Source organism: Leguminivora glycinivorella, chromosome Z, assembly GCF_023078275.1.
Source record: "Leguminivora glycinivorella isolate SPB_JAAS2020 chromosome Z, LegGlyc_1.1, whole genome shotgun sequence".
In the NCBI taxonomy this organism is placed as follows: domain Eukaryota; kingdom Metazoa; phylum Arthropoda; class Insecta; order Lepidoptera; family Tortricidae; genus Leguminivora; species Leguminivora glycinivorella.
In genome coordinates this window covers 20189687-20205442 of record NC_062998.1, presented here as the reverse complement: position 1 = coordinate 20205442, position 15756 = coordinate 20189687, and positions in this window count along the sequence as shown.

The following is a 15756-nucleotide window of genomic DNA, read 5'->3' as shown; positions in this document are numbered from 1 at the left end:
TGCTATCGGTTACTGAGATTATCCGCGGACGGACGGACGGACGGACGGACAGACAGACATGGCGAAACTATAAGGGTTCCTAGTTGACTACGGAACCCTAAAAAACCGCCTTCCTTTGGACTTCTGGTGATAAATACTTTCAAATGTTGGATTATGTTATCAATTCGTCTGTATATTTTTTAATGTTTGTTATTCGATATCTCCGTTATTTCTGAACCAATTTTGAAATTTGGATGATTCTGAAGTACTTACAGATGAGAATTATTATCAGAACGGAACTCTAACCAGGGGCGGCTCACTCTCCATCAGCAGATCCACTGTATCAAATGTCACTGTTCTGGACGTAAGTGCATGCTGTTCTTATAAAAATACCAAAGTCACTATAAGTGTGCCGTTCAGATTTGAGGAGTTCCGTTCTGACCATCATCAGCAGTTCCACTGCACCAAATGTCACTGTTCTAGACGTAAGTGCATGCTGTTCTTATAAAAATACCAAAGTCACTATAAATGTGCCGTTCAGATTTGAGGAGTTCCATTCTGACCATCATTTCACTGCACCAAATGTTACTGTTCCGTACGTAAATGCATGCTGTTCCTTTAAAACCACAAAAATCTGTTGAAACACACTTGGACGCGTCACTTTTTCAATGTATTTATACCAGGAAGCGAGGCGCGACTGAGGTTACGAGGCGCGACTGGCCCAAGGTGAGGCCTAAGGTCACCTTGTACCTTACTGGCTTCCATCTAGCACGATTAGATTTTGAAATATTGAAGTGGTCCAATCAAAGCGCTGGTCCAATGATCGCAACCCTCCCCTACTCGTACATACCTATACCTACCTGAATGATGTCGATCTCATCTAGGAGATTTACAATTTCGAATAAAATTAAGGTACCTTTTATACCACTCACAGTAAATCGTAATCGCACGTACAATGATCATCAAAATGAAACCTGTGGTCAGCGCGAGCGAAGCAGCGCGATTTTTTTTTCCTATTGGCTCGATTAATTTAAACAACCCGCCAGCGGGGAATCCGCGAACTTTCAAGCTTTTATCGTCTGCAGAGCTGCGGTCTTTGACATATTTTGGGGTATTTTGACTTCACAGGGCGCCTATGTTCCCGACTTTTAGGCCTTATATTTCGCTATCACTAATATTTTTATAATACTAAGAGTTAATGAAGAGATTAACTGCGGACTCGATCGTCACTGTCGGGATGCCCATTTCGGTATTTTGCCACTAAGTGATCTGAGTGCTTTGAAATTCGCTCACCATCTGCTGTGACTCACAAAATTGCGCCTCTCTGCGACGTTTTGCGCCTTTGGCTTTATGAGGAACTCCGCTTAGGACTATCGGATAGACTCATATTTTTGCATTTGGATAGCGACGTAACTTTGCCGTTCGCCTCACAACAATGTGGTTCGTCAAGGGCTAGAATCCTCCTTTTACGGCGCCCTAGCACCTGTGGTCGGTAAAGCCCGGCCTCGGAAAGTTTTCACACATAAATCATGTTAACGCCACAATCACAACCCAGCGCGAGTGTTCGAGCACAAATTACAGCGTTGGCCGACCGCGCAGGGTCGTTATTACGTGTACAACTAATTGACGACAATCAGCTACTGCCGTTGTGTTGCAGAATTTTCATGCGGCGACGCAATATTTTCAAAATAAAGTCGTGATGTTTTACGGCGGTGTACTGCTCGCTCTTTGACTAAATAGAAGGAAATATTCATTGGTGTGAAATGTCTTTGATGCTTTTTGTTTGAAGTTCCGACTCGCGACGTAGAATTTGTTTTCCTAGTTAACATGATTCTGTTTTATTCTGCAATTTCTACATTACTAGGTAATTCACAATTTATGGTTCCTAGGGGATTCACAATTTATGGTTCTCGTACTCCGAAATTAGGATCACAGATTTTCAAGTGAAATCGGCCTCCTAATATTAGAGGTTGAAGTTAATTAATATATAATAGTTATAAGTACATACAAGTGCAGGTCGGTGCAGGTAGTATTATTGAATGTCAAATGTTGGACTACCCTCAGTACCCTCTCAACTTTACCTCCCCATTACAAGACTTTTTACGGGGGCTACGCCGTTTCTTTGGGGTTCGATAACTATTTATTAAAACACATTAAAATCCGTTAACGCATGCGGGTGCAGTCACGCGGTGGGAATGGGAGAGAAATGTTGCTATAAAACAAAAGAAATTTACCATAGGTCGGCGGGTTCCCTCGACCCTCGGTTCGCACGGCCCAACGCGGAAACGCCCTGTTTACACGTTATGACAAAAAAGCGAAAATCATGCTGGCGCACGAGCATACAATACAATTCCTAATGTAAGTACATACCTGGGAACTGTAGCCTCACTAAGTACTATTAAATTAATAATCACTTTACTGTATATAATCGATTTACATACAGTTTACAGGAACAGAGGTACAAAGGCGAACTTGTCCTTATAAGATAAGCAATCTCTTCCAGCCATCCTTAGTTTTATATTAAAACGATTTGCTATTCAGATCACAAAATTATATGGAAATGTTGATGGAAATCGATAAGTACGAGCTATAGGAATTGTAATCGGTGGATGCAATAATCCGGACGAATCATCAGTCACTGTATTCAGTTGTTATTAAAACTATAATGTCACAATTTATTCTATCAAGTTGTACCTAAGTAATTTATAAATGATTCCTTTTTGGTTAAAATTAGAATAGATCCATTTTTTACACTTACCAAAATTTATTTTATTTTAAAAAGTTCATGACATGTAATGTAAAAGAGAAAAATCTGTCATTTAGTAAGAGAAAAAGAGAAAAATCTGTCATTTAGTAATTACGCTTGATAATATCGAATTAGTCCAAAAATCCGGCCGGGTCCGGTTTGCAATCCATACCTAAATCTTTTTTTGTTTTTGATTGGTTTTTGACGAATTTTAAAATACACAGGATACATAAATGAAATGAAATGAAATATTTATTTTCCAAGTAGGCATATTACAATGCGCATATGAACGTCAAATAAAGCTACACCGGCTCTAACCCTACGCCTCAGCCTCGAGAAGATTTCAGTCCCCCCTCAGTTGGAGGGGGGTATCCACTATCGGACCGGCAAGAAACTCGGCGGGCCCCTTCTTTTCAAAACATTACATCTTATAATTAACATGCATTAAAAAATCAAGATACAATTTAACATGCAAAAGTATTCATCAAAAAATATTAACAGACTAGGTAGTAGGTACTCTATGGAAATTAATTTCAATATAAAGGTAGTATATACTCGTATATACCTAATAAACCGTTATAAGTCGTTAAATGTAAGCACGTGTGGACAAGCCCTATAAAGACGTGACTAGAATATAAAATATATATTATGTAACGTGATGCCCTCGCTAACGCTATCCATATATCAAAATGCGAATAGTTTTGCTAACTGCCGAAACACAAATAGTAGTTGGAAACTACCCACAAAAGTTTATTCATGCTCTGTAACATTCTGAGAGTTAATGCAGTTACTTGAGAACTTCTGGTTTAAAGGAAAGGAAAGTAAAAATTAACTCTTATTCACACAAAATAATTTATACAGAAATTGAGCCATAATTTGGTCTTAATAATTAACTAAGTGACAGTTAGATAATCCATATCCATACTTACTTATATTACTTATACTTATAATTACTTATTACTGATACTTATACTTACTTATCTACTCATGCTCTTTGTAGTCTTTATATTTCTGTACGATTTATACTTATTACTTATTTACTTATAATAATATAAATGGGAAAGTGTGTGTGTCTGTTTGTTTTGTGGTTTGTTTGTCCGACTTTTACGGTAAAACGGAGCGACGAATTGACGTGATTTTTTAAGTGGAGATAGTTGAAGGGATGGAGAGTGACATAGGCTACTTTTTCTCTTTTTAACGCGAGCGAAGCCGCGGGCAAATACAAGTTAAATTATGTAGGTACAGTAAAGCATTATTTTCATAGCCTATTCCCTCTAGCCTTACCCGTGTAGTTTTACCAGTTGAACCACTGGGAATTTTCTTCCCAATAGACTAACTGATAGCAAGAACCATTTAATAAGTAAGGCCCAGGCAATAGGTGGGTTAGGTTTTTTAGGTTTACCTCTAGATGCCCGAATGGCAAACAGTGTAGAAATAGCAGGGGCTCCGTCGAAACAGTTGTCGCGTCAGTATTACAATCAGTAAATCTATTGGGAAGAAAAATCCCAATGTTTCAACTGGTAAGACTACGCGGTAAGACTACCTACAGGATATAGCTCATTTTCATAGGGTTCTACTGTAGCCTACGCTTCATTTTTATTAACATCTAAAACACATTTATACAGCTACTATACAAACCATGTAAAACTTGACAGATGCCTATTAACTTCACGGTTCGAGATCAAGCATTCCACGAATGTTACCACACGTAATAAAATTTAACGCTAATTAGGAACTTAAACTTAACCCACTTTATTTTAGATATTCATTCTTCAATGACTGGGAATGCGTTAAGTAGGTAGATATTTAATACTGAGTGAAACAATAAATACAAAAAGTCGCATTAAACAATGGTTTTCCTCTTTTCAAAATTTGTACCTGGTGCTTGGATACCTGTTCCACTAAACCCACTACCCGGAACACTATTAAACTACTCCACGAGGCATAAAAAACGTGTGGAAATAACACACCGCTGCCTCTTGATGGACAGAACGTAATTTTATTCTTGACTCTTTTGTGATATTGCTGTGGCATTTTACTTGATTATTGATGTTAACATGTTTTGCGTTTTTACTATGATTTCGTAAAACTTTTGTAGTCGTAATCATGAAAATGTAATTATATGTAATAAAGTTATACTTAGTAATTATGGCCAACGTGACAATCGATTACGCTCCATAAGCGTACCGTAGCTATCCCTATCGCTCTTCTGTATTGGGACAACAGAGCTAGCCATGTAGCATCAACGAATTTGTTTTTTTAATTTATTTACTGAGACCAAATTATTCACAGTTAATACATAATATTTGACAAATGTACATAAGCGAGAATTAACAAGACGTATGTATAGTATGGAAGCCCAAGAGTGGATATTTGGAGGTACTTACTTCGAGCGCGTCCTAAATATACTATATACTACCTAAGTACTCAAAAGAAAATAAGAGCCACTAAGTGTTTTAAACGCTGCGAGCGTAACGAAAAACCAGGATGTCTCGTGCCTCGCTTACGAAATTTCAATATCAGATAGGTTAGTTAGGTTATTGACTACATTTCTGAAGTGAAAAAAAATGTTACTCGCGAAAAAAATTTTTTTGGGCATTGAAATTTAATTTTGGTGAGTGCTTAAGGAGTTACCCTTTTTAACTTGAATTAAGAAAAAACCGGCCAAGAGCGTGTCGGGCCACGCTCAGTGTAGGGTTCCGTAGTTTTTCGTATTTTTCTCAAAAACTACTGAACCTATCAAGTTCAAAACACTTTTCCTAGAAAGTCTTTACAAAGTTCTACTTTGGTGATTTTTTTCATATTTTTTAAACATATGGTTCAAAAGTTAGAGGGGGGGGGACGCACTTTTTTTTCCTTTAAGAGCGATTATTTCCGAAACTATTAATATTATCAAAAAATGATTTTAGTAAACCCTTATTCATTTTTAAATACCTATCCAACAATATATCATACGTTAGGGTTGGAATGAAAAAAAATATCAGCCTCCACTTTGCATGTAGGGGGGGTACCCTAATAAAACATTTTTTCCCATTTTTTATTTTTGCACTTTGTTGGCGTGATTGATATACATATTGGTACCAAATTTCAGCTTTCTAGTGCTTACGGTTACTGAGATTATCCGCGGACGGACGGACGGACGGACGGACGGACGGACAGACATGGCGAAACTATAAGGGTTCCTAGTTGACTACGGAACCCTAAAAAGTGGAAAACCAAAGGCCTATATTTTTACTCTAATGTGAAAAAGAGTTATCCTTTAGTATGTTTTAGTATTAATTTTACAAATCCGATGGAGACCATAATTATTTGTGGCCGGAAAAGATCGCAACTTCTCAATATTTCATACATGTAGTTTTCACAAAACAGCTTGTATATTTTTTTAAAATCCATTAAACTAAAATTTGGTTGCTATTAAGGCTATTAAAATTTAAATAAGGTAAAATACCCCATAATGGACGGTGATGCCATTATGGACAAAAAAACACAAATCCTTAAAAATAAGTATCTAAAATAAGTTTCTAAAAACTGACGGCTATGTACCATAAACTAGAGTTGTAGAGCTGTTTCATTTTGAAGTTTTCCAGTATCCGGCAAAAAAAAAATAAGGGCCGAATAGGCCGGATACCGAATAGTAACCGAATATTCGGTGCATCTCTAATTTCTATACGTACTTTAGATCGTGCCATTCGTGCCCAGTGAACTACCGCTTGCCATGCCATGCACTGTCCTATTCTAAAAGGTAGAACAAATGTAACAGCGCGTTCGACTTTTTTAACAGATCTATCCGAGAAAAACGAATAATAAAAGTATGAACAATTAGGATTACTGATTGTGAGGTATACCTCAGTAATCCTAAAGCCCACGCCACACATAAAGCGTTTTGATAGCGTAGCGGAATTCGCATTCCGCTCGCAATCCGTGCTCGTTAGTTCCCACTGGCGTCCGCTGGGCGCAACGCCCGCGTCCAGCGCACCGCTATTACTGCGCTCCGTTAACGATACGCTCTCAAAACGCGCATGTGTGGCCGAGCCTTTGTATATGGTATAGTTACCATGAAATGCAATACAATACAATACTTTATTTATAACATCGAGTTACAGGTCAAAATACATTAAAAGTAAATGCGTTCCCATAAAAAAGACAAACGGTCAACTATTTGAGTTACGCGTTTAAGTCGTTTGTACTGTAGGCTTATTTTAGAACAAAATTTAAATAAATTATTCGACGCTTTGTGAGCATAGCAAGGTACTAATCGATTGAAGGGCAGTTTATAAGCTCTCTATTATAAAGATAATTTTTAGGAAAAAAAACCGCCGCTTTTGGGGTTCTGGTGAAAGGTACTTGCGAATGTTGGATTATGTAGAAACGTGTAGGTAATTTTTAAAACTGCTTGATAATTTGATGGAAACACAATTTTAATGAATATAAGTATACGGTTATTAAGGTTTGAGAAGTTTCCTCAATTCCTCATGAATCCGATATCCGATTTGACAGAATTTGACTTGAAAGCTCAATATAAGCATAACAAAGAGAACAAATCTAACAAATAAATGTCACTATTCTGAACTTAAATGCATGCTGTTATTATAAAAATACGAAAGTCACTGAAGTGTTATAGTTTAGAGTGGTTCTTTTTAATAAAAAATGGCCGAATTATACACTATACTGTTTATTTCAATGACACAGCACAATGGTAAGTACATATATAGGAAATATTAGCGAAAAGACAAATTAAAAATGCAAATTACTTCCGGTCGGTATGACTCGCAATCGGATCTCTGGTCGGTGCGGTGGGGTCATCCCGCCCCGCGCGCCCTCACCCCGAGCGGCGATCCGTACTTACGTGTGCCGTTCAGATTTGAGGAGTTCCGTTCTGATCATCATCAGATGTTCCACTGCACCAAATGTCACTGTTCTGAAAGTAAACGCAAACTGTTCTTATAAAAATACCAAAGTCATTATAAGCGTGCCGTTCAGATTTGAGGAGTTCCGTTCTGATCTTCATCAGCAGTTCCACAGCACCAAATGTCACTGTTCTAGACGTAAATGCATGCTGTTCTTATAAAAATACCAAAGTCACTATAGGTGTGCCGTTCAGATTTGAGGAGTTCCGTTCTGACCATCATCAGCAGTTCTAAGTACTGCACCAAATGTCACTGTTCCGTACGTAAATGCATGCTGATCTTATAAAAAACACAAAAATCATAATATTTCTTTCAGATTTGAGGAGTTCCCTCGACTTCTCCAGGATTCCATCATCAGAACTGGGTTCTGAAGTTGAATAAAAATGGGACCAATCTGTATGCATATATATTCGATCAAAAATTTTTTTTTTAAATCGGTCCAGTAACGACGGAATATCGTGGAACAAACATAAAAAAAAATACAGACGAATTGAGAACCACCTTCCTTGAGATTTGCGTGCGGCTACTATGATCTCACACTGCCCCTCTATAGCTAATATTATGATAAATACGCCATTAAAGAATTCGTTAAAATGCTTCAATACCTATTATTACAATGCAATAGTGAAAAAGTGGATACATATCTCTGTAGTCGACTGTACTTAGGAGTTCTTGTTACTTCGCCGTCGATATGAATCTTCAAGACCACTTGTAATGGCTTATGGAACTTACGGAATTTCTAAAAATCAAGAACGATTCAATACATCTTAGTGACATCTAGCGAGTCTAGCGACATAGATTGACGGCTGCCAACGGGGTACGGTATTTAGTATGGACTCTGCTGGTACTTTGTAATCGTCCTTGCTAAAAATAAAAATAATCCGAATCAGATATTTATTTGTAGGTAACTATGTCCTTACTATGAATCTACTTAATATTTCGAATCCTATTTAGGTCTAGGACGCTCAAGTAACGGTACAATGAGCATCGCCGACTCCCCTCCTGTCTTCTAAGTTACGCAGAAGAACGTAAGTAGATTTATTTGTTTGGCGACTAAGGTCAATCACTGGTCAGTTTATAATTTAAATAAAAAAAATCAAGGAAAAATGTATCGTTTTCGGTTCCCAAAGTCTTGCCATATGTAATTGACAACATTTCATATTTTTGAGTACTACTTTTTATTGTTTGGTTTGAAAGAACTTAATACTAAAAGATACACGTATTTTTTTATTTTTCCAAAAACTGCTATTTTAATGAGAAAATCCCTTCTTATTACTACTTCGAGCAGAAAGAGCGTAAGTTACAAACGTCAAGACGCAGCTTCGTGACGTCACATGTGTTGTTTCATACACCTAAGAAAACGACAAAATCTTTAAAAAAAAATAAAGTTTTAACAGTCAGCTCAAACAGTCCGGTATGTTTGACTGTCAAGTGTCACTGTCAACCCATAGTGAATGACTACGAACCATAGACTAAGCCATGAAATTTTTAATAGAGTCTGGCTAATGAAAGTTGAGCCCGAAAAAACGTGGCAATTTCAAAAATATTGGAGCTGGCAACACATTGATAACATGGTTTCTTTTTTATTAATTCTAATTAATTTACAGCACTTACTTTACTAATTTTTATGGTGTTATTCATTATTATTTATAGATTTCGCTGTTAACTTTTACCGAAATTCGTTAAAGTGACAGTCACACTGACAGATGACAATCGATGATATGACATCCAGAGTTGCTGTTTTAAAAAAATACTGGGTTCAACTTTCATTAGCCAGACTCTATCTTTGCTACGAACTGTGATAAGTGTCACTGTCAAACTCAAGGGACATCCCAACTGGAAGATTTTTTCTTATAGTGGCAGCTCTAAATCAGCTATTTGACGTCACTTCCCCTTTAAACTATTTTTATGATTTTTTATACTAAAAATACGGAAAAAAAATTCAAAAAAATATTTATGTGATCTACAAGCGTATATCTCGAAATGGTTTTCGATTTAGGGACATTGAACATTTTGAAACGTTGTCAATTACTGGGGTACAACTCTGATTACTAATTAAACTCATTTAGAACTACGAGCGTTAGCGGAGCAGCATGCGAGCTCGTGCGGTCACACATAACACAGCGCGCATTGTGATCGGACTTGTCTGAATATGGATTAAATGTTAACCATTTAGCTAATTGTTTTTTCCAAAAGGTTTGATTTCTTATGTGTCATTCAATACTTATTAGAAGTTTACATTTGGAAAAAATAGGCTTACAAGTTACCATGTGCATAACGCGCGCGGATCGGCGCGGCGGCACATGCGCCGCCGATCCGCTTTGAATGGGCTCGCGATCTGCTCCGTCCAGCACACCGTCATCATTGCGCTCCGCTAACGCTGCGCTCTCAAAACGCGCTAGTGTGGCCGAGCTTTAAGGTAGGTATTTAAGGAAGCTTTCCAGCTAGATGTCAATTAATTTCCAAAAATAAACCTTGGATATACAGAGTGGTTCTAAAAGTGAAATCAAGAGCGTTAGAGCGTCTTCACGTTATCGGGTCCGGAATTGTATAGGGTATCGATCCTACATCCGATATCGGATCGGATAACGTGAAAACGCACGGGGTGCAAGGTATGAAGGTTCAAAAATGTGAAAAGCCCAAATCAAAACAAATTATTACTACAAAATATTTATTATTCAAACTCCTTATTAAAAATTCGATTCGCGCAACATAAAAATATAACTCACAAGTCATAATTTGCACCAAATAGGTATGTAATAACCTACCTATCAAAGCTCAGCCAAACATTGCGCGTTTTGAGAGCACAGCGCAATGATGGCGGTGCGCGTGCGCCGGACGGAGCAGAATGCGCGCGGATTGCGAGTTAGGTATACACATGCTAAAACTTTAGTTAGGCACGGTACCTATGCTAGAGGAGTTGCGTGGTAGGTAAACAAACTCTGTACTCTTACTTTTAACGAATAATTAAATACCTACTTAAGGTGTCAAAAAATTACAAGAAAGTAAATAGGCAATTAAGTTTATACTCATCTAGAAATATCAATACGTATCAGGCATAGTCAGACTTCTGTGGCCTTCTGACATAGACCCACAGACATGCGGACTAAAAGTATAAGTATAGGTGCCACCCCCTCGTACAATTAAACCAAAGGCCGAGGGCAAGTTGTTATAAGGTGTAAGGGTTCAGCCACACATAGGGCGTTTTGATAGCGTAGCGGAATGCGCGCTGAATGCGCTCGCGCGGTCACACATAACACAGCGCGCATTGTGAGCGGACTTGTCTGAATATGGATTAAATGTTAACCATTTAGCTAAAATTGTTTTATTCCAAAATGTTGTTTTTTTTTCTATGTGTCATTCAATACTTATTAGAAGTTTATAGTTGCAAAATATAGGCTTAGAAGTTACCATGTGCAGAATGCGCGCGGATTGCGCCGCCGATCCGCTTTGAATACGCTCGCGATCGGTCCGGCGCACCGCCATCATTGCGCTCCGCTAATGCTGCGCTCTCAAAACGCGCATGTGTGGCCGAGCTTTAAGAGATACACCTCAGAGAATAATTTAAGGGATTTTTTAATAATCTCAACTGTGTAGCACTTCTTTATGAGTATGGCACATACCTACCTACTGAAAACCAACACTTATGTATGAACTTAAAATAATAAGTAAAGCACAAACCGAAGACAGGGACAGACCGCGAACGCTAAAGCTCACAATTGCGGGCTTTTTCTGTCACTAATTACACTATGAATAGATTTGCAAACTGAGGGTCGCGGCCTACCCTCCGATATACAAAATATGTGACCGGTACCTTAACGCGAGCACAGTAGCCTTAGTTCAGTCTTCATCCTCGACTGTAGGGACCTCTATAACAATGACAAGCACAATTTCGCTAAAGAAGCACAAAATATGTATAAATTACCTACAGAACACACAGACACAGGCAAGCAAATAAATAAGGTTGGGAAATTATAAATACGGTCGAAGCTAGTCGGAGAGGGCTGGTGGCGCCCCGGGTCGTGACCCCTGCACCCGAGCACTGGCCGGCGCGGCGCATCGAACCCCGCCGGACTTGCTCAAAGAAGCCGGCAGACGTTACGTAGAGCGCGAAGAATTGCACCCCCCGACCGGCGAGGCACCGGGTGCCGGTTAAGGTAACAACTCTTCTCGTGGCATTACTTACTCTTCGCTAAATACACAATTATATACCATTAATAAAACATCACACATAAAAATAGTTTCTAAATGAACATGGCATGAGTCAATAAAAAAAGAAAAAACGTTCGTCTTCCGCAGCGTCATAAAAAGTACAGTAAAAACCTAATAGGCGAGAAATAAACAACAGCTTAGCGTTGCGAAGCGTATCTAAAGGTGAATTTTGGGCGGCACGTCGCCACCGCCAGGTAAGCGCGGCGTTACCTCCGGCGGCGTACCTGCCGATGGCGGGCTCTTCTCTGCAGGATCGGCCGCGCTAACGGATCCCGAGGCGTTCCCCTTTCTTTAAGACGAATATCGCAACTTCCATTGATGAGTGTGGATCTAGTCATGATGTGGAAAAACATGCACTAAACCTCCACTCATCGAAAGAAATTTACTTCTTCAATAACCGCCGTAGTTCCGCAGCCGCCGGCGACGCACTTCACGCACTTTTCGTTAGCGAAGACACGTTGTAACACCAAACCGAATGGAAACGAGCTGCAGCGCGTTTGCCGAGTATTTAACGAGACTTGTGACCCGACCCGCCGCCGGTAAGTGGACACGACCGCACACTCCGGTGACTCGATACGAAATAAACGGTCGAGATTTGAAATCTGAGTATCTAGACGCTGCGCGTCCGCCGCAAGTGGGGATGCGGCGACCGCTGGAGACCAATGGCGTGTGAGCGCGCGCAAACGGGCCCGTGGAGGGGGCTCCGCGCCCTCCGCCGCGCCGCCAGCGCGGCACCCGGCCTCCGCCAACTGACGCCCGATATTATCTTTTCTATAAGAACATTATTTTCTTTCTTACATACGCTACCCATAAAATTAACATAGATTTAAAACCGTTGTTTCAAACACTAAAACTATTAGATAGATAGGCACCTACCGAGACTCATATTTATTACACTTATCTGCCAACTTCCCATAAGATCTTAATCACTTTGGTACCTGCTATTGAACGGCAAGCTATGTGGACTGGCATAAAACAAAGTAAAACTTCAATAGAAAATGTTAAAAACGTTACCTATGAAAAACGATTTGCTTGATTTCCTTTACGTACCCGCCACGGTACCTCAATACCTTTAACCTTATTAACAGTAACAGCTTGTACATTTCCAGGAGACTCCGCCAGAGTTACTTAAAACCAGCCATAATTGTAACTCGGCTATAGCCAGAGCTTTGCACCTGTCTGATAATTACCAGTTGCTTCGAACTAACAACTAACCGTGAAAGTGAAACGTTTCATATGAAACTACCCTTTTTGGTTTATTTCCTTGCAATGTCTAGACGTTTAAAAGTTACGCAGTCGATTATTGTTTAGGTAGAGCTCGGTTAAGTTTCTATTCCGTTGCAGTCTTTTAAGTGTACACAATCATGTAATTAACAGGAGTATCTCCACTATACTACTGAACTACCCACTTAATTTCATGTTATGGTAGATTTTTACAAAATGTACCTTGAATTGAAATACATTTATATTTTAAAACCACAGTTTAACTACACTATTCAATTATTCATATTCTACACTTATTTAATACAATGCATGAGTTACACAGTATCGATACCTATACATCAATATCAACCTATTTTTTTGTATTTAAATGCAACGAATTTCGTAACGAACATATTTTAAAACACACGACCGGTACTACCGTTTTACAAACTACCCACTTCTCTAACGAACGAAAATGTATCACCATGAAACTTATTTAAGATACATACTTAATATTTCACCTTCAGAAAACAGTCCTATCATCATTACTATGATATACGTCAGCAGGTAAACTTCACCAATAAGTGCTTTCCAAAGAGCAAGTACATGAAAGGCAATCCAAACTTCACACAAACCGCTTTAACCCTTAGAGTCGCAACATTTTTTTTAATGTAAAGCAGTTTTTAAATGTTTTTTTAGATTTATTATAGTGACAAAGTAAGTGTAAAAAATACAAAAAAAAATCTATAACTTGTAAATACCTAAATAATCTACGTATAGAATAATATACGTTGTCAACAACTCAACAAAAAACGATCCTGGGTATATGTATACTATTCTAAGCAATACTATACTTCCTATGCAATGCGATGGTAAGTAACAAAGCAGTTTCTTATCTTCACGTAGCACAAATGCACATCACATTTCGTGCATTTTGTACTTGCCTGACCGTTCATAACGGATTTTTTTCAGGCGGTCATTTTGTTTCTTTATATTAGCCAGTTTATAGTGACGTCGTCTCAGAAGCCATGCGTTATTGATACACGTAACTATATCAATAATTTGAAAAAAAAATATTTAAGTACAACCAACGCATGGAAATTAATTTCGGTACTATACAATGCTATCAGCATAGCTGCGAGATCCACCCCTCCCGTGGCGATTGTAATGAATGACGAACAGTTTGTCCTTTAGTACCGTTTCGTGACTAAAAATTGGTAACCGGGAAACGGGAAAAGAATCCCAAATCGTAACTGGCTTCAAATTAGGACTTTCCCGTTACCTATTTGTAACCACGTTTGGTAACCAGCTTCGAAACGGGAAAAAGCATCCCGTGTTGAAACTGGTTACAAAATGAGACTAAATCATTACCGATTCGTATAGCCATGGTTGGTAACCAGCTTCCAAACGGAAAAAAATGGTTACAAAATGGGACTTTTTTTACCGTCATGAATACCTACATGATTTATTCAAATAATGCGGACATTGAGTAATTTTTTAGGGTTTCGTAGTCAACTAGGTTGACTATAGGAACCCTTATAGTTTCGCTCTGTTCGTCTGTCCGTATCTACACCGTCTTAGCTTTTATTTGGTAGAAAGTCCGATCAGTACCTAACTCGGGCCCAATACGTAACCAGCTACAAACAGGGAATTCTATATTCCCGTTCTGTAGCCAGTTAGAAAAATTAGTAACCAAACGGTACCACGCTGGCCCAGTTCGTAACCGGCTACAAACCGGGAATCCATTTTGTAGCCTACGAGAATAGGCAAATTCTCATAAAATGATGGGCTCTTTGTATTGAGGCCATTAAAATGCAGTTTTGCCTGGGTTTGCAATTAAACATAGGTATTAATAAGTCTAATAACACTCTAAACAGTTTTAAAGTTATTTAGAGTCGTAGTCGCAACGTATAGTATGCCATACGGAACAAATCAGACTTCATTCACAGGAGTGTTGGCAACGTAAAGTATACTAAACCGTGTTGGAAATATGACAATAAAACGTAACTACAACGTATCCGACACAAAAATATTGCATTGAAAGATAGAATATTATCATTCCCATACAGGGCACTGCTTTCTTTGGTTGAATTCTAAGAAATTTTATTAAATTATGTTAATTTACCTTATGACTCCGCAAAGATTTTCTCATGGTCGCACAATTCGTCTAATTGTGTTATTATCGAGCACTAATACACGTCAAGGTATTTTAATGCAAATTCTACCCACCTTTATAAATTGTACTACAAAATTCATTCCTCTTTAAACATTGGCGCAGTACCCTATTTATTTTTTTATTTGTTTTGTAATACCAGCATGATATACAATAAAATGTGACTGCTTTAAAATTGATAAAAGTAGATTAAATAAAGATGATTTACCACCTGAGATAAATTCATTTTTTTTGCGTTGTAGTTTCCTCGCTATAGTGAGGGGAAAAGTTTTGTGTTACGTTTAAAATATGAAATTTCACACTCGGCGTTAAAATACAACTTTGCCCCCTTGTATAACAAATAACTATTATTTGTTTTGTATAGCATGATATACCCTTGACTTGTACTTTTACCATGGTTCTCAGAAACACATATGGCGTTATTCATAACTCTTTATAAGCCTGAAGCTAATTCTTAATCATTTGTCTTTGTGTTACATTGACTTGTGTATGAGATACACAATATACTCGTAACATAACTTATATGTATAACTAAT